This window comes from Halichoerus grypus, chromosome 1 (assembly GCF_964656455.1).
Source record: "Halichoerus grypus chromosome 1, mHalGry1.hap1.1, whole genome shotgun sequence".
Lineage (NCBI taxonomy): Eukaryota > Metazoa > Chordata > Mammalia > Carnivora > Phocidae > Halichoerus > Halichoerus grypus.
Genome location: NC_135712.1, coordinates 88165328 through 88190453, shown reverse-complemented (window position 1 = coordinate 88190453; position 25126 = coordinate 88165328). Strand labels below are relative to the sequence as shown.

Sequence of the window (25126 nt, the reverse complement as noted above, 5' to 3'; positions counted from 1 at the left end):
ATAACTGAAAATTTTCCTACTAAATCTCACTAGGAAGCAAGGAGCACATTTGTGGTTTAATTACACATGTTTTAAGATTTGTAAACAATGTCAGATAACAAAATTATATACAGTATGTGGACTTGGGTGAATTTTCATATCATTAAGCAATTTATTTAGATAAAAGCTTTTATATTTTCACAAAGGCTAAGCACTTGGAACCTGACAGATTGTGAAGTCAGTTTCTCTAATTGAAAGATTTGAATAATGCTGTACGCAAGGTCATTCCTGATTTGGCCATTTGTTGTTGCTTTCCATGCCTACCCCCTTCCAGCACAACACTCTATTCTCTTTCTACCAGGTTGACTTATCTACCTTAGTGCTAGTATGATGATTTGATCCTTCCCATTGTTAACTTATTCCTTCATTATCCATTCTTCCTTGAGTTACTGTGTTAGCATACTTTTATTATGTACACATTCCCCTCTATCCAGCTGAACAGAACTAAGAGAGTGCCCAATACATGATCATTTAATGAGGGAGACACAGGAACTAAATTTACAGTACAATAGAAACGTGAGTAGGATGCCTGGGTGGCTCAGTTGGTTAAGTATCTGCCTTCAGCTCAGGTCGTGATCCCAGGGTCCTGGGATCAAGCCCCGCATACAGCTCCTTGCTCAGCAGGGAGTCTGCTTCTCCCTCTCCCTCCACAGCTATGAAACAATCTCTAAGGTTTATGTGTTCCCTGAAATTATTTATACCTTTACTGGACAAGAATCTACAAGCTAATCTGTAACTCCCAACATGTCTGAGAGTTTAATCTATGGTAAATGGTGACTCAAACTAAGTACATTCCTTTATTTAAGCAATGTTCAGTTCTCTTTGCCTTAGTATAGCACTGAAAAAAATCTACCACCTGCTTTTTGCCTTATTTTTTCCAATTTGGATGAGTTTTTAGACACTATACATAAAATTCTGATTTACAGCCATTGTTGGAAAGACCTGAACTTGGAGGTTCTATGACTATTAAGAGCCAGCACACTCCATATTTCTTATGCTGTTATGTGATATGGGTGGCATCAGGAGTGGCATGTGGAGGATGGGTGATGCTGAGACTGGAGCAGTGGAGGCAGGTAAAATCAGGGGCTTCAGGACTGTGGCAGAGGTGAGAAAACGCCTCATCTTTGTGAAGGGTACATAAATAGCTAATCTCCCTCCTGCCCATTTGTTTTACATAAGATGACAATATATTTTTTACTAACAAATCTTAGGATACTATTTTTAAAATGGACTTAAATAATGAATTATCTAGAATGTCAAGCTTATTTAACCTCCTTTTCTAGAATTATTAAATTATTGAAAAATTTATTTGATTTACTGCCTTGATTAATTAATACCATAAATTATATGGACCCATCATGGCATATATATACATATGACAAATTTGACAAAATGGTTACAGAAGTTTAAAAGTGACATAAAAGTCATGTACTTAACAGTGTGAATCATGGGTATTTTAAATTGCATGTAGAAAATTATCAAATTTTAAAAGTTCCCAAGGTGACCTTGAATCCTTTGCATTTCTTTCCAAAACTAAAATCAGCAATTTGTAGGAAGCAATATCTATTTCAGATATTAAATAAGAAAAAAATAGGATTTAACAAACTACATCTCTCCAAGTCGGAACTGCTCCTTATGCCAAAGGTCAGGTTGAAGGGTAATATAAATTTGAATGTGAACTAATAATCAGAATCTTGAAAATAACTTGGAAGATGCCCAGAGTGAAATTTGAAATACGTTTAATAAGGAAACTGTGTAACTGATGGCTATATCTTTTAAACTAATGTAGAGTACAGATTTCTGAAAATCATAGTGATGACTTCTATTATAAAAATGTAATGATATGTTAAAGGAATAGGGAACAACTTTAATATAATTATAGAACATGAATATAGAATATACCTGAGTATATACTGACTCCATAAGCATCTGTGACATGGTGTCACATGTTCAATAAAACCACCAAAATGTTTTTCTTTCTTCACACTCTCTACCAATCCATTGTTGCAGATTTCCAACAAGAATATCATCAACAACAGCATTTGATCAAATTGAAAAATCAGATGGTTTCAACCTATTTGCAGTGAAAATTATATCATAGAATGCTCAATGAGACAGGTTAGCTTTCTTGGTGTTTTAAGATGCATTGTCTGACCTGTTATACATTTCCCCCAAACAATAGGATAAAAGATACTCAATATATATCTTCTGATGATTTGAGTAAATCTGAGGAAAAGTTTTAGAACTTGCCTTCACTTCTCACTCAGTGATTTTTTTTTTTTAAGCTTGACACTTGCTAAACTGCCATTTGTTAACTATGAAAAGGCCATAGTACATTTTGTCTAGAAGGAAGATTATGGAGTCATCTTTCTCCCAGCTCTGAAATTGGTATGTACGGGAGCAACCAAATAGATCCTGTGGCTCTGCAAGAGGGAGCATGTGGTTGGTTGAGAAAGAAAACTTTGCTTTGCCTGGATATTTACTTAGTTAAGTCTGAGTACTGTACCTAAAAAGGTGATGAGGCATGGGGGAGAACTGGCAAGAGATGAAGGGTAATGAGTCTGCTCTTTTGGGTCCTTTTGGACTGGTGAAGTGGAATTGGATGGTGTCCAAGAAAACCACATGTGCCATGTATGCCAGAATCACCAGTCAACTGTTATTTATACAAATGAAATAAAAACCGTAGACAAGTCTCCTCCTCCAATGGCACCCAGTACTGGAGATGGATAAGATGTTTACATGAACAGTGGTTGAAATAAAGGGGAAAACCAAATAATAACTAGCCTCACAACTCTTCCTTTCCTTAGGCCATCACTCAAGAAAGCAGACGCACTGTTAAGATGTGAAACAGCAACAAAATAAGGGAAAATACTCATTATGAGAGAAAATTCTGATACTGAGATTATAAATTGGACAGCAACTATAATTTTACTAAAAGTATTAGAGCATGCCACTGCTAGACTGAATTTACTGAAAAAGGACAAAATGATCCGTTTTAGAAATGAGACAGCCTAAGTTAGGCTAAAGTTGTAGAGGAAAAAATAATACTTTTATAAGACCAAGGCAGATCTTATAATTGCATATAATATGCAAATATTACATATATTTGACTCACATTCATTAAATATTACCGTCTTTAAGGTTAGTAAGGATAATCACTGTTTCTGGGTTGTCATAAGCCATATGGTAGGTAAATACAAAAGGGAAAATAAAAGCACAAAGGGTAAATAGTCCATCTGTTACTTCCGGTCATATTAAGAATAAATTTGCTTTGCCACTTATGACAAGGTTGACTGTCACATAATTAATAGTTGGTATAAAAAAGGTTCAGCTTCCCTTATTGCTCAATTGTGAGTTCTGTCTTAAAATAAAGATGGAAGACAATAAAATAATATAAATAATTTAATTGTACATGTATTGATGTGGTAAGTGTTGGCAGTTTCTTCTGTCATGGTTTATTCATTTTATGTAACTGAAAAATCTTCTTCAGGGTATCATGTATTTAATTTTTATTCAACCATAAACTGAAGGAGTCAGAAGCAGCAGCTGTTTTACTAAGTAGGGAAAATTTTTATGGGTTTTTTTTTTTAGATTATTTTTTCCTTCCCTTTTTAGCCTAAGAAGTATTAATCTTAGGTATGTCTAAATATTATCTTTGAGTGGAAGTAGAAGCAATCATCATAATAATAATAATTCCAAAATTTTACAAATGCCATGGAGGAAATGTATTTGTTTTGACTACACTTTTCAACATACAGGCCCTTACCCTATATGTCATAATCTTTATATACCCTTAGTGTTTGCTAACAAATTACTGATTAAGGAAAAGGAATAAATATCAAATTAAAAGATGTTGTTTATCTTCATGCTAAAATACACATACATATGTTTATACATATGACATTAGAAAACAGAAAATAGATCCTGTCTTGATGTTTTCTGCACCCAGGCTTTTAGAAATGATTCATTGCTTCAAAACTGTTAATTTTCATTTGATTCCATAAATTTTTTAAATTCTTTTTTAATTTCCTGGTTGACCCATTCATTCTTTAGTAGGATGCTCTTTAGCCTCCATGTATTTGAGTTCTTTCCGACTTTCCTCTTGTGATTGAGTTCTAGTTTCAAAGCAAACTGAGGGTTCTAGAGGGAAGGGGGGCGGGGTGTTGGTTAGCCTGGTGATGGGTATTAAGGAGGGCACATACTGAATGGAGCACTGGGGGTTATATGCAAACAATGAATCATGGAACACTACATCAAAAACTAATGATGTAATGTATGGTGATAAACATAACATAGTAAAATAAAAAAATAAAAAAATAAAAATAAAAAAGTAGAATAAATTTAAAAAACTGTTAATCTGTTATCATTTAGTTTCATCCAGTTGCCTGTAATCTTGAAGAGTTGATAATATAGAGGTTTTGATGGTGTGAGTGACACTTTGTGATTAAATCCATGGTTTATTACTGATGATAGATGCTATTTATCTCTGACTCTTCCTTCTCCTAATACTAGCCTTTGCTAAATCCTTTTCATTCAAATCCTGCAATGATTCTCATATTGCCACCTCCTATTAATTCTAAGTAACACTACCTTAGTGCAAGCGATTTCTTTCTCACCTGATTGACCATAATAGATCTCCTTATCTCCAGATTTCCATAAATAATTAAAATATTTCCGTCCATTTTTGGTAGAATAATCTTAGAAAGAGCATTTATTTTACCTTAACACTAAAACAAGAAACTAAATGAGCCTTAATGATTTTCCATAACCAACTCAATAATATTCATAATTCCTAACTTGACAATCCAGGTATTTCATGATTTGTTTCCCAACAAACCTGTTCATTCTTAGATCCTGTAATTATATCTCAATTCCCCTGCAGTCCAGCCAAACTAAAATACAGAAAAAATTCTCTTACCTAAACTCACCTGACTTGCTGGGTTAGGCAACAGACTCTATGAACTCTAAATCTTCATGACTGATGTCAATATCAGGTGAGTTGAATACTTGCCATGAATCGATTGTGTTTATTCTCAAACCTGCCTATGCATGTTTACTTATAAGTAAGAAATTAAGAGATATTGTATATATACTTTTTGTTGAGGAGAGCAATGTTGGGAAAGACCTATCACTGAGAGCCAATCTCCAACGTAACCCAAATTCATACCATGTGCGAATTTCCAAAGCCTTCAAAGTGTTAATACATTTTAATATGACCCTTGACGGGATGCGCCCAAAATAACAGGCAAAAGCAAAATAAATTCTCTCTGGAGAAACCCACCATAATCCTAGGTCACAAAGAATTTCCCCAAATAATTTTCTAATAAAATTGAATAGCTATTAGATTAAATCTTTTAGCACCAATAAAAGTAGTCACCTTGAGTGAGAACTAGCTATACCTCCACCAAGGCAACAGAATAAGACCTACGGAGACTACAGACAAGTATTTTTATTTTTATTTTATTTATTTTATTTTTTTTAAGATTTTATTTATTTATTTGACAGAGAGAGAGAGACAGCGAGAGAGGGAACACAAGCAGGGGGAGTGAGAGAGGGAGAAGCAGGCTTCCCGCCGAGCAGGGAGCCCAATGCGGGGCTTGATCCCAGGACCCTAAGATCATGACCTGGCTGAAGGCAGACGCTTAACGACTGAGCCACCCAGGCGCCCTGGGAGACAAGTATTTTTAAAACCTATGCTTAGTACTATTTTGAGAAATAAAATACAAACTTGAAAATATGAGCAGAAAATAAACTATAAAATTTTATTGAGAAGATTTGTAAACTTACCAAATAAATTTTTTTAAAGATTTTATTTATTTATTTATTTATTTGACAGAGAGCGATACAGCAAGAGAGGGAACACAAGCAGGGGGAGTGGGAGAGGGAGAAGCAAGCTCCCCACTGAGCAAGGAGCCCAATGCAAGGCTCAATCCCAGGACCCTGGGATCATAACTTGAGCCCAAGGCAGATGCTTAATGACTGAGCCACCCAGGCACCCCCCAAATAAAAATTTTAAATATGAAATATAATGATAAAAACCCAATGAGGTGCAGAGTTGCAGAGTAGAATACATAAATGTTCACATGCACGCAGTGTGAACTGGAGTTTCAGTTTTTATAGATCAAAAGTTGCAGGAGAGGAAAGAAAAAGGCCAGGACATACATTACTTAGTAACTTAATAATGTTAGTCCCCTTTCAAAGCTGGAATCCCATCACAAATGCCCCTCACCCTCACCCAAGAACTGAAAGGAAAATTGCCTGTCTTAAAGTTTAGTGTTGATGGGGTGCCTGGGTGGCTCAGTCGTTAAGCATCTGCCTTCGGCTCAGGTCATGATCCCAGGGTCCTGGGATCGAGCCCCGCATCGGGCTCCCTGCTCGGCAGGAAGCCTGCTTCTCCCTCTCCCACTCCCCCTGCTTGTGTTCCCTCTCTCTCTGTGTCTCTCTCTGTCAAATAAATAAATAAGATCTTTAAAAAAATAAAAAAATTATAGCAGGAGGGGAAGAATGAAGGGGGGGAAATCGGAGGGGTAGACGAACCATGAGAGACAATGGACTCTGAAAAACAAACTGAGGGTTCTAGAGGGGAGGGGGGTGGGAGGATGGGTTAGCCTGGTGATGGGTATTGAGGAGGGCACATTCTGCATGGAGCACTGGGTGTTATGCACAAACAATGAATCATGGAACACTACATCTAAAACTAATGATGTAATGTATGGGGATTAACATAACAATAAAAAAATTTTTTTAATAAAAAAATAATAAAAATTTAAAAATTTAAAAAAATAAAGTTTAGTGTTGAATAAAGTTTGTGTGAGAGGTCCAATCATGAAATTTCATAACAACAAACTAATCCTTACATGAATCTGTAGCCCATATTCATAACAAACAATCACTTTGTATACAAATGTTTCTCTCTCTCCAACCAAATAGGAAATCTGTGCACCAAAATAGATTTCCCATCGATCCTTAATATATACCGTTCTTATTACCATCAAATAAACACACATAGGTGGTTGACTAGGCAACACCAACAACAGTTCTAGGATAGTGTTTATTGGGAGAAAACTCAAGGAGATAGTAATACGTTCATGGTTTCCTACAGCCTGTCACATTCTGTGGCAATATACAGTGATTCAGCAAGGCCGAGTGTCAGAACTTTCTAATTTACAATATGAGGAAAGCATCATCTCCTTCCCTTCACTAGAGAGAAATCTTCTTATGACAATTCAACACATTGGCCTCCATCACTATTCTGCCAACACATCATCATGGCTAGGGCAACCTTCTCTATCTTGATCAAAGTCTTCAGTCCAAGCTTTGTGGTTGTGGCTACAAGGCATGGCTTAAGAGTGGTCTAATCTGATCTAATAGCTCAATATTTTACCATGCTGATTGTTTACATACTTACTTGTATGGTTTCCACCTAGTCTTTTCAATTCACAAAAGATTCTTCACTATATAAAGTCATCTCTCTGTCTCTGGGAGGCCATCCTATAAGACATTAATATTGGGCAAGTAAGCACTTACCTTCCCTATTCATTTAATTTTGTGAAAGCTGAACTTGTGACAGAATGTCTCTCCCACTCTTTCCAATTCACCTAAATCCTATATAATATTAAGTCTGTCCACTTCATCAAACCTTCAAGAACCTTTCATTCTACTTAACTAGTCACCAAAGGCAGTGGTTTACAATGATGGAATCCTGATGCACTTGTGTATAGAGAATCATGGGAGAGAGAAAAAGAGAGATGAATTACAGATGACGTTCTGGAATTTCTATGCACTTTATGCATGATGTAATCTGTTAAAAATCTAGTCACACTCATAGACAAGCATATAAGAGAATTATATTCCTTCAAGTGTGTGACAGAAAAAGGATGCAGGCTTTTATCTATACCATCCTATGATATTTTTGTTTGAACCATTTATTTTGGTACTTAGCTTATGCCACCCTGAATTAAACAGGTTCAATATATTTCTTGTTTTGAATCAGCTAAATTATATTATCTGAAGATAGATTATCCTTATGTTCTCCCAAGAAACTAGCAAATTGCTTGGATCTTAATACATCTTTATTAAGGAACTCAATGAGTTTCAAAGAACTACCTGTGACTTGAGAAGATCGGATACTATTGTTTATGAATAACCCATTCTTCCAGTGAATGCTGTTCACCAGTAGTATTACAATATAGTGGCTTATTTTTTATCAAGTTAAAATAGCTTTTTTATCAAGTTACGATAGCTCAATTTAAGATTTGCTATTCATAGTAGAGGAATAAAGGAATATATGAGATTTTACTTATCTAAAGATAGACTAAAACCTGGTTATCAATCTGTATCTATCAAATAATCAACTGATTGATCCTAGGTAATTGATATAACTTCTCTGAGTCTCAACTTCTTCATTTAGAGTGACTATAAAGAGCTAGTTCAAGTATTCTATATGCTGTAAAATTATGTAAATGTGCCCTATTAGTAGTATAGCAGTACTAAGACTTTTATATTTGAAGGATATAGAGTTTTGCTGGCACCATTTATTAACTCCAGGAGACATATATATCCACCATTAATACTGGATTTACAAACAGTAGAGGGAAATGCTAAATAAATAATATGAAGGGAAAATAAAGCAACAGATATTAAATGTTGGTTATGTATCATATAATATTTCATAGCATTTGCATATTTACTCTTTCTCAATAAATTGTAAAAATGGCACCTATGAATTTGTACATTTATATAAATAAATCAAATAAACCTACCAAATAAACCCATGTGTTCATCATGGTCTGCAGAGATCTAATTGGATTTCAAAACTTGATTGTTAAAATACATCATAACAAATGTAAATCGAGTCTATAATTAGAAACAATCACAAAATAATCATTTAAATTTCATACTCACTGTGATTTAAAGTGTGTTTATAAATATATTTTGATATTTACAGAAATCATATGAGGTAGACAGGGCTGAAATTAACATGGCAGTTTTTACAAAATTTAAATGTCTTGACCAGAATCACACAGACAGTAATGTTGAATGCAGAAGAACCAAGGTGTTCTTAATCTAAATTGAATATTCCTTCTATATTTTTCATGCTGCCAAGCCAAGTGAGATGAATATCATGCTCTTCTTTTTTTACTCTGGAATGTGTCAGAAACCTCACTCACGAGAATACTTAATTGCCACTAATTTATCATTAATTTTAAATTTAGAATTCAGTTAAAATATCATTAAAATTGTTAATAAAACCAAAGCTGATTAAACATAATAGCATAGGGGAACTAATTGAATTTTTATAAGTGTTAAGAATTCTATATCTTAAGTAAAGTAATTCAGTGATAGCTGGATGAATGAGTTCTCTTATAATTTGACTGTCTTGAGTGAGGATAAAAAAGATCTAGGCCTGGCATAATTATTGTCCTGTTCCAAAAGTAATTATTTAAAATAATTATTTAAAATAAAATTTAAAAATCACTTTTTTTTTAAATTCAACTTAACATTCTCTATAGTCTTTTTTAAAATAAGAAATAGAATTAAACTGACAGTTATCTTTTGTATCTTCTGTTCCTTGAAGGGTAAAACAAAACAAAGCAAAATAAAAACAGAAGAATCTACACCTTCAGTGTTATCTTGTGTTTGATGATAAAGAGTTCCTGATACACACAAAATTATCACTTGTGGGTCACTAATTCAAATGAGAATTATACTCCAAGGGTCAAATTATGCAGCATTTGGAGAGTCTTTGTTGTTCTTGTCCCAGTCTTCTTTCTACCAAACATCACATGTTTAATAGAGAGATACAGGCCTCAGAAGAAAGAAAAATTGAACCTAGAGAATTTGTTTTAACTTAGCTGCCAGTTAAAATAGACAGTATTGTAACAGTATTGCAACAGTTTAAATTTTTACTAGCACCCTCAAATAACTGAGAAAGAACATTTAATAAAATAAGAGCATTTTCCAGGGACTCACTCTATCAGTCCCAAAAGATATGTATAAACAGAAATGGAAGAAAAGCAACTCAGTCCTAAAATGCATGGAGAACACGGGAGCAGGGTCACCCTGAACATGTGAGGCCAAAACGTTTATAAACCTTGGGTTTTAAGAGTAAACGCCAATCTCAGTGCAGTTGCCTTAAGAAGCTAACATACAAGGGAAAGGGAAAGAACAGATATATCTGAAGCACATATTACATATCAGATTGTTAGGCTTATTTTATATTCAAACTATCAGGTGTCCACTAACAGCCACAGTACAAGAAGCTTCTTTTTCGTATGGAAATGCTAAAATTTAGAAACTTTAAAAATGGCCCAGGATGATACATCCAGCCGGTGACAGGATTCAGAGAGTACATGTTTAAGCTGAGGCTTCAAAATAGGTAGGAGTCTCTGATAGGGATTACATTAAATGTGTAGATTGCTCTAGGTAGCATAGACATTTTCACAATATTTGTTCTTCCAATCCAAGAGCGTGGAACGCTTTTCCATTTCTTTGTGTCTTCCTCAGTTTCTTTCATGAGTATTTTATAGTTTTCTGAGTACAGATCCTTTGCCTCTTTGGTTAGATTTATTCCTAGGTATCTTATGGGTTTTTTTTTTAATTTTTTATTGTTATGTTAATCCCCATACATTACATCATTAGTTTTAGATATAGTGTTCCATGATTCATTGTTTGTGCATAACACCCAGTGCTCCATGCAGAACGTGCCCTCCTCAATACCCATCACCAGGCTAACCCATCCTCCCACCCCCCTCCCCTCTAGAACCCTCAGTTTGTTTTTCAGAGTCCATCGTCTCTCATGGTTCTTCTCCCCCTCCGATTTCCCCCCCTTCATTCTTCCCCTCCTGCTACATTCTTCTTCTTCTTTTTTTCTTTCTTAACATATATTGCATTATTTGTTTCAGAGGTACAGATCTGAGATTCAACAGTCTTGCACAATTCACAGCACTTACCAGAGCACATACCCTCCCCAGTGTCCATCACCCAGTCACCCCATCCCTCCCACCACACCCCCCACTCCAGCAACCTTCAGTTTGTTTCCTGAGATTAAGAATTCCTCATATCAGTGAGGTCATAGGATACATGTCTTTCTCTGTTTGACTTATTTCGCTCAGCATAATACCCTCCAGTTTTGGTGCAATTGTAAATGGGATCGACTCCTTAATTTCTCTTTCTTCTGTCTTGTTGTTGGTGTATAGAAATGCAACTGATTTCTGTGCATTAATTTTATATCCTGCCACTTTACTGAATTCCTGTATGAGTTCTAGCAGTTTTGGGGTAGAGTCTTTTGGGTTTTCCACATAAAGTATCATATCATCTGCAAAAAGTGAGAGTTTCACTTCTTCTTTCCTGATTCGGATGCCTTTTATTTCTTTTTGTTGACTGATTGCTGAGGCTAGCTGGTGACATCACAATTCCGGACTTCAAGCTCTATTACAAAGCTGTCATCATCAAGACAGTATGATACTGGCACAAAAACAGACACCTAGATCAATGGAACAGAATAGAGAGCCCAGAAATGGACCCTCAACTCTATGGTCAACTAATCTTTGACAAAGCAGGAAAAAACATGCAATGGAAAAAAGTCTCTTCAACAAATCGTGTTGGGAAAATTGGACAGCCACATGCAGAAGAATGAAACTGGACCATTTCCTTACACCATACACAAAAATAGACTCAAAATGGATGAAAGACCTAAATGTGAGAGAGGAGTCCATCAAAATCCTTGAAGAGAACACAGGCAGCAACCTCTTCAACCTCAGCTGCAGCAACTTCTTCCTAGAAACATCGCCAAAGGCAAGGGAAGCAAGGGCAAAAATGAACTATTGGGACTTCATCAAGATAAAAAGCTTTTGCACAGCAAAAGAAACAGTCAACAAAACCAAAAGACAACTGACAGAATGGGAGAAGATATTTGCAAATGACATATCAGATAATGGGCTAGTATCCCAAAATCTATAAAGAACTTATCAAACTCAACACCCAAAGAACAAATAATCTAATCAAGAAATGGGCAGAAGGCATGAACAGACATTTCTGCAAAGAAGACATCCAAATGGCCAGCAGAGACATGAAAAAGTGCTCAACATCACTCACCATCAGGGAAATCCAAATCAAAACCTCAATGAGATACCACCTCACTCCAGTCAGAATGGCTAAAATTAACATGTCAGGAAACGACAGATGTTGGTGAGGATGAGGAGAAAAGAGAACCCTCCTACACTGTTGAAATGCAAGCTGATGCAACCACTCTGGAAAACAGTATGGAGGTTCCTCAAAAAGTTGAAAACAGAGCTACCCTACAACCCAGCAATTGCACCACTGGGTATTTACCCCAAAGATACAAATGTAGTGATCCGAAGGGGCATGTGCACCCCAATGTTTATAGCAGCAATGTCCACAATAGCCAAACTATGGAAAGAGCTTAGATGTCCATCAACAGACTAATGGATAAAGAAGATGTGGGGTGTGTGTGTGTGTGTGTGTGTGTATAATATATATATAATATATATATTATATATATAATGGAATATTATGCAGCCATCAAAAAATGAAATCTTGCCATTTGCAATGACGTGGATGGAACTAGAGGGTATTATGCTAAGTGAAATAAGTCAATCAGAGAAAGACAAGTATCATATGATCTCACTGATATGAGGAGTTTGAGAAACAAGACAGAGGATCATAGGGGAGGGGAGGGAAAAACGAAACAAGATGACCCCAGAGAGGGAGACAAACCATAAGAGACCCTTAATCTCAGGAAACAAACTCAGGATTGCTGGAGTGAGGGGTGGGATGGCTGTGTGATGGACACTGGGGAGCGTATGTACTATTGTGAGGGCCGTGAATTGTGTAAGACTGATGAATCACAGACTTGTACCCCTGAAACAAATAATACATTATATGTTAATAAAAAAAAATAAAAAAAAATAGGTAGGAGTCTCTGTACTCGTTCCAGGATTAAAGCAGAGACATAATCCTCTCTGAGAAAAGTAACATGCATGTTAGAGTTTCCCACTTCATCAAAGGTCATGTGGATGTTAACTGGAGCTACTGGACTTTTATCAGAAATTCTTGGGAAACACATGACAGAAAATTTAGAGGATGAAGAATAGCAATATTCTGGGAGGTTCTAGCCATACCTCATCTTTTGCTACAAATTATTTACAACTCTTGAGTTAAGATTGGCCCAGGGATTCAAGGAGTATATGGATTATGTCATTCCTTTCTTTTACTTTCAGTGAAAAGCTTCTTAAACCTTGGAAAGGTGAACATCCCTGGTTCAAATATAATAGCCTTTAGTCTTTACATGGTTTTGAGTAGTATGTCTAGCATCTTAATATACGGTTAGAATTACATCTTCTTCCCTAGATCCCACTTTCATTTCCTGCAATGAATTTATATTACACTATTATACTGCCAAGTCATTCTAAGGGTTACCTACCCTTAACACAAAAGTGTTTTGGTAGCTAGTCTATTGCAGAACACTACATTTTATTGAATTATTGGAAGTTAGATTTTCATTTCTTTGGTTTTACTCTCAATCTATTGCCTTCTTTAAAAAAACGTAATTACATACATTTCTGTATCAGATTCTTCTTTGGTTCATTTTCTTCTGCATCCTAATGATATGTATTTATTCTATGTATTTATTCAACTCTTCCCCAAGCATCATATAATTATGAAATGGAATTGCCAGCCCCTAATGTTATCAGCAAAATCCATTAGGTAATTTCTGTAGCCTGAATTGCCCCTATCTCATTAAAGGAGGCTACTGTCCCCAGTGATTCTTTTCTAGCTTAGATAATATTGTTTAAATATATAAGCAATTATACACAGAATATTCATTTAAAAACTGGTTGTGCCTCCAATGTGCCAAACGTTAACATTTTCTACCTATGGGAGTATAAATTCAGTTTGATTCAATTTAACACACATTTATGGGATGCCAGATATGTCAAAGCACTATTCCAGGTTCTGGGGATGTATAGATAAATACTACACAGTGCCCACTCTCGGGGAACGCACAATATAATGGGGAAAAAAACACCAAAAATTGACCCTGAAACAACATGATAAACCCTATAAGAGTTATGGAGGAAATTTATGCACAAACAAAAGATAAGTTAATCAATTTGACCTTGAGGGGGCATTGAGTGAGAGTTCTTTTATTGAGAGGGTAGAGGTGGTTATTATATTTGGCTTCCAAGGATAAACGGTTGCTCTCTATGCTTAAAAAAAAATGGGAAGGCCATTCTAAGCAGAGGGAAGAACATGAGCAAGGGAATGGAAGTATAAATGTGCATGGGGCTTTTGTAGGTGCTTGGATCAGTTGACCAACAGGAGAAGCTAGAAAGAAATGTTGGGTCAACGATTTGGGGGGAATGGATGTCACATTGAAGCATTAGGCAATTATTTTATTTATTTTTAATTTTTTAAATTTTTAAAAAAGATTTATTTATTTGGAGTGCATGCAAGTGGCGGGGAGGAGCAGAGGGAGAGAATCTTTCAAGCAGACTCCCCTCTGAATACAGAGATGGACGCAGAGCTCTATCTCATGACCCATGAGATCATAACCTGAGCAGAAACCGAGTCAGGCACTTAACCAACGGAGTCATCCTGGTGCCCCCTGGGCAATTATTTTAAAGACGATTATATTAGTTTTCTATGTTCCAAAACAAATTACTACAAACCTAGTAGGTAAATGTAATATTTATATATTATCTCACAGGTCAGAAACCTAGGCATAGCTTAGCTGGATCCTCTACTTGGGGTCTCAGAAGACCCCAATTAATGTATCAGCCAGGGTTCGGTTCTAATCTGGAGACTTGACTAGGGAAGCAGATGCTTCTCCATTTAGGTAATTGTCGGTAGCATCCAGTACTTTGTCTCTCCCAAATACACAAGTTGAGTAAGAGAGAGAGAGAGAGAGAGAAGAAAGAAGGCAGGCTGACTACAGCAAATGAGCTAGCAAGATGGAGTTTTATATAACATAGTATAATTATGAGAGTGATATCCCATTGCTTTTGCCATATTAAAATTGTAAACATCAGGAGGTGGTGATCAGGGTCACTTTAAAATTTGTCCACCACAAGGAGAGAGATTTTTTTAAGCAGTGACAAATAATAACTTTACATAACAAAGAAACAAGTGAATGGTGGTTTGAAGGTAGAAAGAGATGGAAACATATAAATTTATTTCTTTTATATTTTCTCCTTGTAAAATAATTTTCCTTACAGTGATTGGTTGGTGTAATTTTTCTTCCAAATTAAAAAGAGACCATAAACCTTCCTGGGGTTGATTAAAAACATTTTCCCTTTAGAAAAGAAGAAAAGCACAGTACCTTAGAATGACTAAAGATAAATTTCCTTAGAAGAGGGGGGACCAGGGAAAGGGAGCCCATTGTCCGGATGAATGGGATAAAATTATATTTTTTTATGTTTCAAAGTTTTAAAATAGATTCCCTGGAAAGAAGCAAACAAAGATGATGACAAGGAGTCTTTGAGGAGACCAGCACCAAAACTAATTCTGACCTGGTAGCCCTTGCTTAGTCTATAGCCTAGGGAGGTGTCACTGGGCACCAATTGAACAAAATTCTATTGTGGAAGGGCATTGTTCCTAGCTGGGGGAAAAGAGGGTGATGGGACAGTCAGCAGAAATCCCTGTTTCTTTTTTCTTCTTCTTCTTCTTTTTTTTTTTTAAACATGGCCTCTGGTCATTTTTAACCACCACTTGCTTCTCCCCCATGCTTACTTTGTGGAAGGCGAAATGTATTCTCTTCTAGCAACAGAAGATGACTCACTCTAGCAACACCCATGTTATTGGTAAGTTGTGATGTACTTTTTCACCATTGGCTTCACAATTATAATCACCTTGGGAATGTACAGATTTTAAAAACATGGATGCCCAGTTCTTTCTGGTAGATGAGCTGAATCAAATGCTCAGAAATAGACACAGGAATTGGACAATTTTTAAAACGCTTTAGGTATTTCCAGTGTATAGCCAGGGTTGAGAACCGCTGTGCCAGGAAACTCAGAATATATGGTAGGATGAGTGTTACAGGTTAATTTAGACTTACTGATGTTACTAGGAAATGGGTGGGGAGCTTGAGCTTCTAATTTCTGAGGATGGATTGAGGTACTGATCTACTCCAATTGGAACAGGTAAAAACACATAGTAACGTACTTTGTATTGCTATTTTATGAATGAGCAGTCATGTGCTGGTAAATATTTAACAACCAAATTTCAGGAGGAAAATAGAATCCTAATTTATAGATCTGATTATTTCCATGATGCGAACAGTCCTACAATTTTTTTAACATATATTGAACTAATCACTGAATGCAAATTTGGAAAGAGATGCATAGTAAGTAGCCCATTACTGCATAGCATTTCCACAATACAGATACAATTGACAATAAGTTCAAGAGCATAGAAAATAGTAAAATATATTTTTAAAAAGTAATGAGTTTTGAGGATTTATTTTCTTTCTTTTTAACAAAACTTAATTATAAGTTTCTATGATTTGCTTTTGAATAATGATGTGTTTAACAACTGACTCAAATAATTATTTAAAATGTAAAATGGGCCATTACAACATTTTATGGACATGCTTCAGTATAAGACAACTTACCTACAAGCAGGACTAATATTTAAAATACTTCACAAGCAGTTCTGCATGGGCACCACCTAATCAGAATGGGTACTGCCCATACGCCATAGCTCTGCTGGCAAGGCTTTAAGAGTCTACAGGACAGATTCTATTTATCATTCACCTTTGTGTCCCTTAAGGTTCCTAGCACACTGAGATAATGTCACAAAGACATAAAGTGTCATAAAGACATAAATGACAAATACATTGAGCATAATGAGTGAATAAATAAGTGATTGAATAAATTATGTATTATAGGGTACAACTCCATAGTAGAGTCTATTACTAAGGACTCATGTTTTAACAAACCCCCTCCCACCTTTTATAGGAAGAGTTTGTAATTGGCAGAGGCTTTACAGAGGAAAAGTAAACAGCATTTCATCTATTCCTTTCTCTTAGCGATCTTCTTTGCCATAGATTAAGGTTTTACATTGAAATAGATATCTACCCCACATTCTGTGCTCCAATAAATTAAAGTCCCTGCTATTCTCAGACATGCCTGGCCATCTCATGCTCCATCAGACTTGCTTACTTCTCAGTACTCACTTTTCTCAACTTTTCCCTTTGTCTGATGTTCCTTCAGTCACCTGGATCATCTACTTTTCTTTCAAGACTCAGGAAACCTTTTTCTACTCTTCTCTACAGCTGCTAGGAGATTGGTTATATGCTCCTCTGTGCTTACACTGATAGCCACATAATGCAAACATAATATCTAACACTTTCTATGGCTTAACCGTTTACATATCTGTATCTGTGGACTTTCCCCTCTCTGTCCTTGCCGAGAATGTTGCCCCTGGAAGGCATCATTGTCTTTGACATCTCCTTGATGTCTCCTCTTTTGTCTACCTTGAAACTGTCTCCTGGGTATTACACATTTATTTGTAAGCTCCCTTTCCCCCTTTCTAGAGCTTAAGCTCTTTGAAAGCAGAGCCAGTATATCATCTATCACTATTCCTATAACAAAAGATATGGTGGACTTTGAAGCCAGACTACTTAGATTAGAATTCGGCCATCACATTAACTATATGTGTGATTTGAAACTAATTACTTACTTCTGGTTAGTTTCCTTATCTGAAAAAAAGTGTTAAAAAACATAAGAATCTCCCAGATTGTTAAGAGGACAGAATGAGTCAATTCATTAAAAAAAATGGCTTAGAACAATGCTTGGGACATAGTGAGCACAAAATAAATACTAGCTCTCACTATTCTTACAGTAAAAACTCAATAATTGCTGAATGAATGAAGAAAAAGCATATAATAACAAACCATTAAGAGTTAACTTCATTATGCCACACTTACTATACTACCCTATTTCCAAGCAAAGATAAATAAACTGAAATATATATTTACTATTTTAATACTATGCAATAACTGAAATTAATATTCTATTTTCTGTTACTCAAAAATGATCTTGTTCTTTCTAAACTTAACCTCGGGTTTTTTTTTTTCAATCTTTTTATCCATTAACATCCTTCTAAAACAGAGAGTGCTTAAAATTTCATGCTGTAAGTATCATCTTTTCTTCTGTCAAACCACGTGCCTTTTGAGATGGCTCTCACCACACCCTGAGGTGGTAAATCATTAGTTTTGATATAGCCTGGTACCAAAAGAACATGGCATTTTCCTTTAAAGAGAAAAATTTTGAAATGCAAAAGATAATAAGATGCAAAGTATCTACTTTTTAAACTCTTGGCTTAAGCAGAATTTTGATTTTTGAGAACATAAGAAACAGGTCATTTAGTCAAGATCTGGGAGTACAGGAATCACAAAGACCCAGAATATAGTATCTTAGTCTAGGAGAGCAAAGTATAGGGATTTATTTGCCCCCTGAAAATATACCTCCTGAAAACAGATTGCTGAACCAAGACTAAATGGGTTCTTAACTTGAATTTACCATTATAGACATGTTTAAGTCATCATTTAAAAAATCCTTTCTAAACATCTTCTCTACGAATCTTTTTTTTTCTTTTTGTTTATTGCTTACAAAATTTCCTAAGAAACTTTCGATTTTTAGTTGCATAGATTTGTTTTTTTAATGGGTGGTCTATTTTTTTTAAGATTTTATTTATGTATTTGAGAGAGAAAGAGAGAAAGTGAGCTTGCATGAACAGGGGGAGGGGCAGAGGGAGAGGGAGAACCAGACTCCCGCTGGACAGGGAGCCCGACATGGGGCTTGATCCCAGGATCCTGGGATCATGACCTGAGCTGAAGGCAAATGCTTAACCAACTGAGCTACCCAGGTGCCCCTGGGGGTCCATTTTTTTTCCTTTGAAGTCATACAGATACTTGCACTGATAAACTGGAAGAGATTGCTTTTGGGCATATGTAATTTGCCTATAACTCACCAGTAGAAAAAGATAAAATCACTTCAAGAAGTCCCATTAAATCCAAGTGATCAATTTTCATTTTTATAATTAATCTTTCCTAAAATCAAAAACACCACAAGAAAAAATGTGAAATGAAGCAAATTATTGGAGATGAAAATAAAATTTCTTTTCATACTAAAATAATGTAGATCTTAGAAGTCAAGAATTTAGAAGTATCTTTCCCTTTTACAACTTTGTTTCTCTCCTACCTGTCCATCTAGTAAATCTAACCAGAGGAACAACTAAATACTGAGGTAAATTGTATGGTTTAGGCCATTTCCCAGTTATTAAACCAGAACCAGTCTTTCTGATCCCTCACGTAAAAATTCTTTATACTATATTACAACAGCTTCAAATTCCTTGAAACTCATTATTTAAAAAAAATATTATTCAGAAATATATTATTTTATTTGGGTTCAGGTTGAACAAAGAATGATACAAGGGATTTTTCAGATAATCAATAGAAAATACACAGGAGAAAGTATATACATTAGAAGTCCACATTTTTGTCATCAAAGCTACTTTACACTTTTTTTCCTTTGCTCTTAGCCAAATAATTACCTTTGGTAATAACAACTGTATAAAAATGATAAGAAAATAAAGAAGATAATAGTATAATCCTAGAGTGAATTTAGGAATTTCTTTTTTTTCCTATATGCCTAATTTTCTCCTACTTCCTTTTGTGCTTTGTTATAGCCCTAATTAAAGAAATGCAAAATTCTCGCTTTACCGTTAATCTTGAGAAGGGTAAAATAATGCAATATTCTGATTTGGGGGGGGCACTCTATTTTCTTATATTCTCTCCTAGATGCTTCATTCTTGTGTTCGTTCCAAACAATTTAGGCAAATATACTGGCTCTGCATATGCTACAATGTTAAGTGTTTGCCAGTAAAATGCAGTATCCTTGAGGGAGCTGACTTGTCCGACATGACTTTTTCCTAGGACCTTACATCTATATTTCTGATTTTTACAGTAGTTTATTTCACTTCCCCTCTCCCCTCACTAGTATCCTGATAAGGAGGCAAGCAGCAAAATTATTATTCACATTTAAAAGAGAGAAAATTGAGGCTAGAAAGACTTGTCCAAGGACACATAGGTAAGCCCTGAGAGACACTGAGAGTTATATGCTACAGAAAACTTGGGTTTATTGCATACTACATCATTATGAGATAAATGCACTTTCTTTGAATGTGGAAAGCAAAGAGACTTGTTAGAAAACATATAATTTCCCAAGTGAGCCAAGAATATGCTTTGCCCAAAGAGACACCTGGAATTAATTGTTGCTCTCTTAAGAGATCAGTGGGACACGTGTATGGATTGGAATGTGTGGCAGAGTCACCAAAGCAGAAGACTCTCATGTTGGCAAAGCAGTGCCTCTCAGATACCTCTTTTAATTGCCTAAACGTTAGGAGCAAGCTGTCACCTTGTCGATGAAAGCGTTAGTTGGTATCTTGATACTTGGCATTCCTACCTCCAGTGGACTTAAAATAAAAGTTTGAAAATATGAGGAAAACTTAGCTCTTAGCTAAACTCCTTAGATCAAAGCCTTCTTATCTAAAAAATAATTCTAAGTGGGAGTTATTTCTTCCTCATTCGTCTCCTTCCTTCCTCTCTTCTTTTTTTCTGCCAACAGATAATTTTTGTAAATTACTTAACAAAAGTCTCATGAAATTTTAGTTACTGCTTAACAAATTTTGAAACCCAAGAACTATGATCTATTATTAGTATCCATGAGAAAGAAAAATAAACCTCAAATCCTTCCCTTAACAAGGTTATAAGCTAGTGTGAGATGGAAGATGTGTACAATTGACTACACCACAATATAAATATGATAAGTGGTAGTACTGAAAGGAACAAACTAATTGTCTTTGGAATTCAGAGAGAAAGAGATGGACTTCATTAAGGATAGCAAAGTGAGGCAAAACTCAAAGAATTAATATCAGAGGATATGTCATCTCTCTCCTTTCTTCTCCCTGGTTTGGTCAGAATTTATGTCCTATTGCACAGCCATCTTTTGGGAATTTCCTAAAGGAATATAATAGTTGTTGAATAACCAGACCAAATAAAAGTTATCTTTAGACATTAAGCCCACTTCCATATTGCTTTTCTCTGTCATTTGAAAATTTTTCTTCAGAGGAATAAAATGCTTCAACTTCAAAACCTCAAAAATATTCCTCAGTTCAATTTTGGAATCTTAATATTATGCTTCTACATGGATCATGACATGTTTCTCTTTTTTGCTGTGCCCTTTCTACATGAACTAGACTAAGAAAATTAATTATACCAGTTGATAACAACCACATTTGATAAGGATGATTGTTGGGTAGGAATCTTGGTGTGGGGGAAGCACACCAAACTAAAGTATTTTGGCAAAGATGAGACTCTATCATAATCATTGCCAGAGCTGTCTAATTATATACTCCATGGAGGAGAGAATACAAGATACCCCTGAAGCTAAGTGATGTAGCAACCCTGGCTGGACCTCTTCCAGTTGAGGTGAAAGTATAAATTATGGAAAATAGGATGCCATGATAACTATTATGATGGTGTTTGATTGGGTCATATCTTCAGTTAGTACCACAATACAACAACTGTAAAGCACAATTTAGCCACATTCAATGATGGATTTGAATTTCATACTGACATTTTGTGGAAGAATATAATGCATCTCAGTTAATTTCATGCTTACTTGAGTAGAAATATATGAAAGTCTAGCTAGTTCACACATTTCAATATAAGTTGAAGCCACTAGTCCTTAAACATGTCTTGATGATTGGAAAAAAGAAAAATCACTCTGAAGAACTCCTGAATGTGTATTTTATAAATCAATGCTTATGTGTTAGCCATTGATAAATGTATGTCACACAGTTTGTAGACACCTATTTCTATCAACTGAGTTCTGTTTATTCCTAATTTTGGCGTTTAGAATTTTTATGCTCCCTCAGCCTTTTTTCATTATCCATGAATACAACGTCTCTTTATCCACCCGTTCATTTATTCAATAAATGTTCATTGAGAACTAGCATATATCAGGCAGTTCTAGGCACTTGGCAATATGGTGGTGAATAAGACATAAAAGATCTTGGTGCATGGGGAAGGGGAGGGCCTGAATGCTGCACCCTGAACATCTGCTTCCAGTTTCTAGATTGAATTGGCAGTGAGTGGAGCCCGAGGCCCCCGACGCCTGAGGGGACTTGCTAGAGATGGACCCCCAGATTCCTTACGATGACTAGCCGGAGGTTTTCCTGCCTGCCTATGAGAATCCCCCAGCATGGATTCCTCCTCATGAAATGGTATATTACCCAGACTACAAAAATAAGTTGACCCAGTTTCTGCCCTGAATTGTCACACCGAAGTAGTCCCCTGGAGCTCAGTTGGGATTTAATATCTAAGGAGGAAAGGCTTCCCAGATAGACATTTTTATCTCCAACGTGATTCCTGACTCGGATGCACATCAAGCAGAACTTCAGGAAGGGGACTAAGTCCTATCTGTGAATGATGTGGTTTTCCAAGATTTTGAGCACAGCAAGGCTGATGAGATCCTGAAGACAGCCTGTGAAATCAGCATGAGTATCTGCTTCTTTCCCTACAATTATCATCGCCAAAGAGAGAGGACTGTGCACTATAGAGTTGCAGTCCATAGCCCTCCACAAGGAATCTTCTTGGACAAACTAGCTAGACCTCAGGAAAGCCTCTTGGGCAACTACTCTTAGCCCCACCCTGGAAGAGTGGAGTGGGGAGGTTAGGGGCACAGTGAGGCCCTGCATGGAGCCAGCTAGCCAACTGCATTACCCAAACTGTACTGTACTTTTTGTTCCCTATTTTTCTAGATGAGCTTCATTCCCTGAAAGAGGAAGGATTCCTCTTTCATTCCCACATTTCAAAGTTCATTCCTTTGGAATCCCAGGTTCCAAGTCATTGAAGATCGTACAGCCCACTTGAGAGGTCAATGTGTACAAAAATTTTAAGTAAGATTTTAAGAATTTACATGACTAACTACATTAGGAATGAAGTAGTAGGTTATACAAGGAGTCAGGCTTTATAGCCAGACACACATAGATTTGATAATAGGTTTGCTATTTAAGAGCTTTGTGATATTAGGCAAATCATACACTCTTTCTAAATCTCAGATGTTTCTTTTTGTGTGTAAAATAATATATACTTAGCAAACTTGTTTTGAGGAGATGAAAAATTGGTGTGAATACCTGGCAAACAACAAATGTGCAATAAATATTAGTTTGCTTCCCTTATTTTGCAATCAAGAGTAGTAGTGCTAATTAAATCCTCTAGCTTTCTGTGTGCAGTGGGTAGGGGCAATTAAATTCAATAATGTTTAATATGATCTTATTTTTCCAAAATGGGTTGGAGAGATTTAATAGCTGGTTTCGCATAAAGTGAAAAATTAGAATTTCAGGTGAAGAACTGTGTTTTAGTCTATTTGAATAATGATTCTTTTCAGAAGACAGACCTGATATCCTTCTTTTTCTTTTATGAAATGAATTAGAAGAGATACACTTTCAATGCTAAATAACCTAAAAGGCTTTTAAGCTCCATTCAAATTATCTTCTCAGTCATTTTTAATATTCATTAACCTAAAATATCCTTTAAGAAATATGCAAAATAGATATTTGCTTTTCAATTAGATTGTTTATAATGATTAAAATAAAATATAAAATTATTAAAATTAATATTTAATCATTTAATATTAAATAAAATTAATAATTAATATTAAACATCAAATATTAAAATATGATATATGCCTGTTGACTGAATGTATGTATATATTACATTTTGCATGAAATTAAGCAGACACTAAGTCTGTGATCAATAGCAGATTGCATTATTAAGTGAAACTATACAATGGAAGAATATTAAGTTAAAGTGTGCTGTTTTAGTTTATTAATTCATTTACCATTACTTAATTAGCTTTGCTTTGTTGTTGTTTGTTTGTTTTGTTTTTTTAGCTTTGCTTTTTTTTTGATAAAAACTAGTTACCTCCTAGTGTCAACTCATATTGAAGTATAATTATAAAATTTTAAGATTGAATTTTATTTGTAATTGGATCATTTTAAAAAACTAAGAACTACATTGTTTTTACAGGTACATTTTGAAAAGGTTGGGAGAATATTCACTAAGGGCAGGGATGCCAGGTACTATGCTATATCACAGAGACACAAATATGAATAAACCTTGTCCAAGAAACTAACTCTCACACTGGTGATGACATAAGTGAAAATTATTCCCACATTTTCACTCAGAGGGAGAATGGGAGGGGGAGAGAGTTATTACAAGGGCATGGTCTGTTGGTAATTAGGTGTAGATAGGCTACAGAGTTAGCCAAATGGTTAGGGGGAGGCAGAAGCACACAATCTGCCATAGTAAATTATACATGGCTCATCTTCATTTTTTTTTCCTTTCTATCTAAATGCAACTATAAAATCCAGTTTTTATCCTGCAGAGCAAAGAAACTCTACTAGATTTTAAATTTTATTTAGTCTTTTCCAAATGTACTACAAAAGTTCATGCTTTACCATATTTCTGGGAGTTTGTTTATTTTCCTTCTGAGATTCTGTTATATAATGTGCATTGTGATTTTTGGGGTATGTGTGCGTGGCGGGGGAGAAGGCACTTACTGTATGTTATAAATTAGAAAGGGGGACAGTTGCAGTCTCCTCATTTTGCCTCCATCTGCTTTTTTGCGGGGCAATAGAAGAAAAGAAAAAAATGTTGAATCTCATGGTTACCGTTGATAATAGTTGAAGGTAGGAGAAGCATAGTTTGAGTGGATGACCCAGCAAGTAGAATGAAAAACCCCTACTTGGCCCTTCATTTTATGCTGGAGCTCTATTTCTTTCATTGGAGATTTTAGGGCAAATCAGTAACCACAACAACAACAACAATGAAGCGTTAGCAACTCCACTCATTTGTACTGCTTTATTTTTCAAGAAACACTGTGTATATTTTTAGAGTTAGTAATACTATTTAGAATTATGTATGTGCTTATGTATATATGTGTACATAAATATGTATTTATGTTTATGTACACATATGTATATGTACACATACATA

General features: G+C 35.5%; 1 long non-coding RNA gene and 1 pseudogene across 6 annotated transcripts in view; one reads left to right on the top strand and one right to left on the bottom strand.

Annotated features, from left to right (window-relative positions):
• Positions 1 to 25126, bottom strand: part of LOC118538154 (uncharacterized) — a 503038-nt gene that overhangs the window by 288307 nt on the left and 189605 nt on the right. The gene's annotated exons all lie outside the window — the stretch shown is intronic.
• Positions 22261 to 22770, top strand: LOC118538159 (PDZ domain-containing protein 11 pseudogene; annotated as a pseudogene).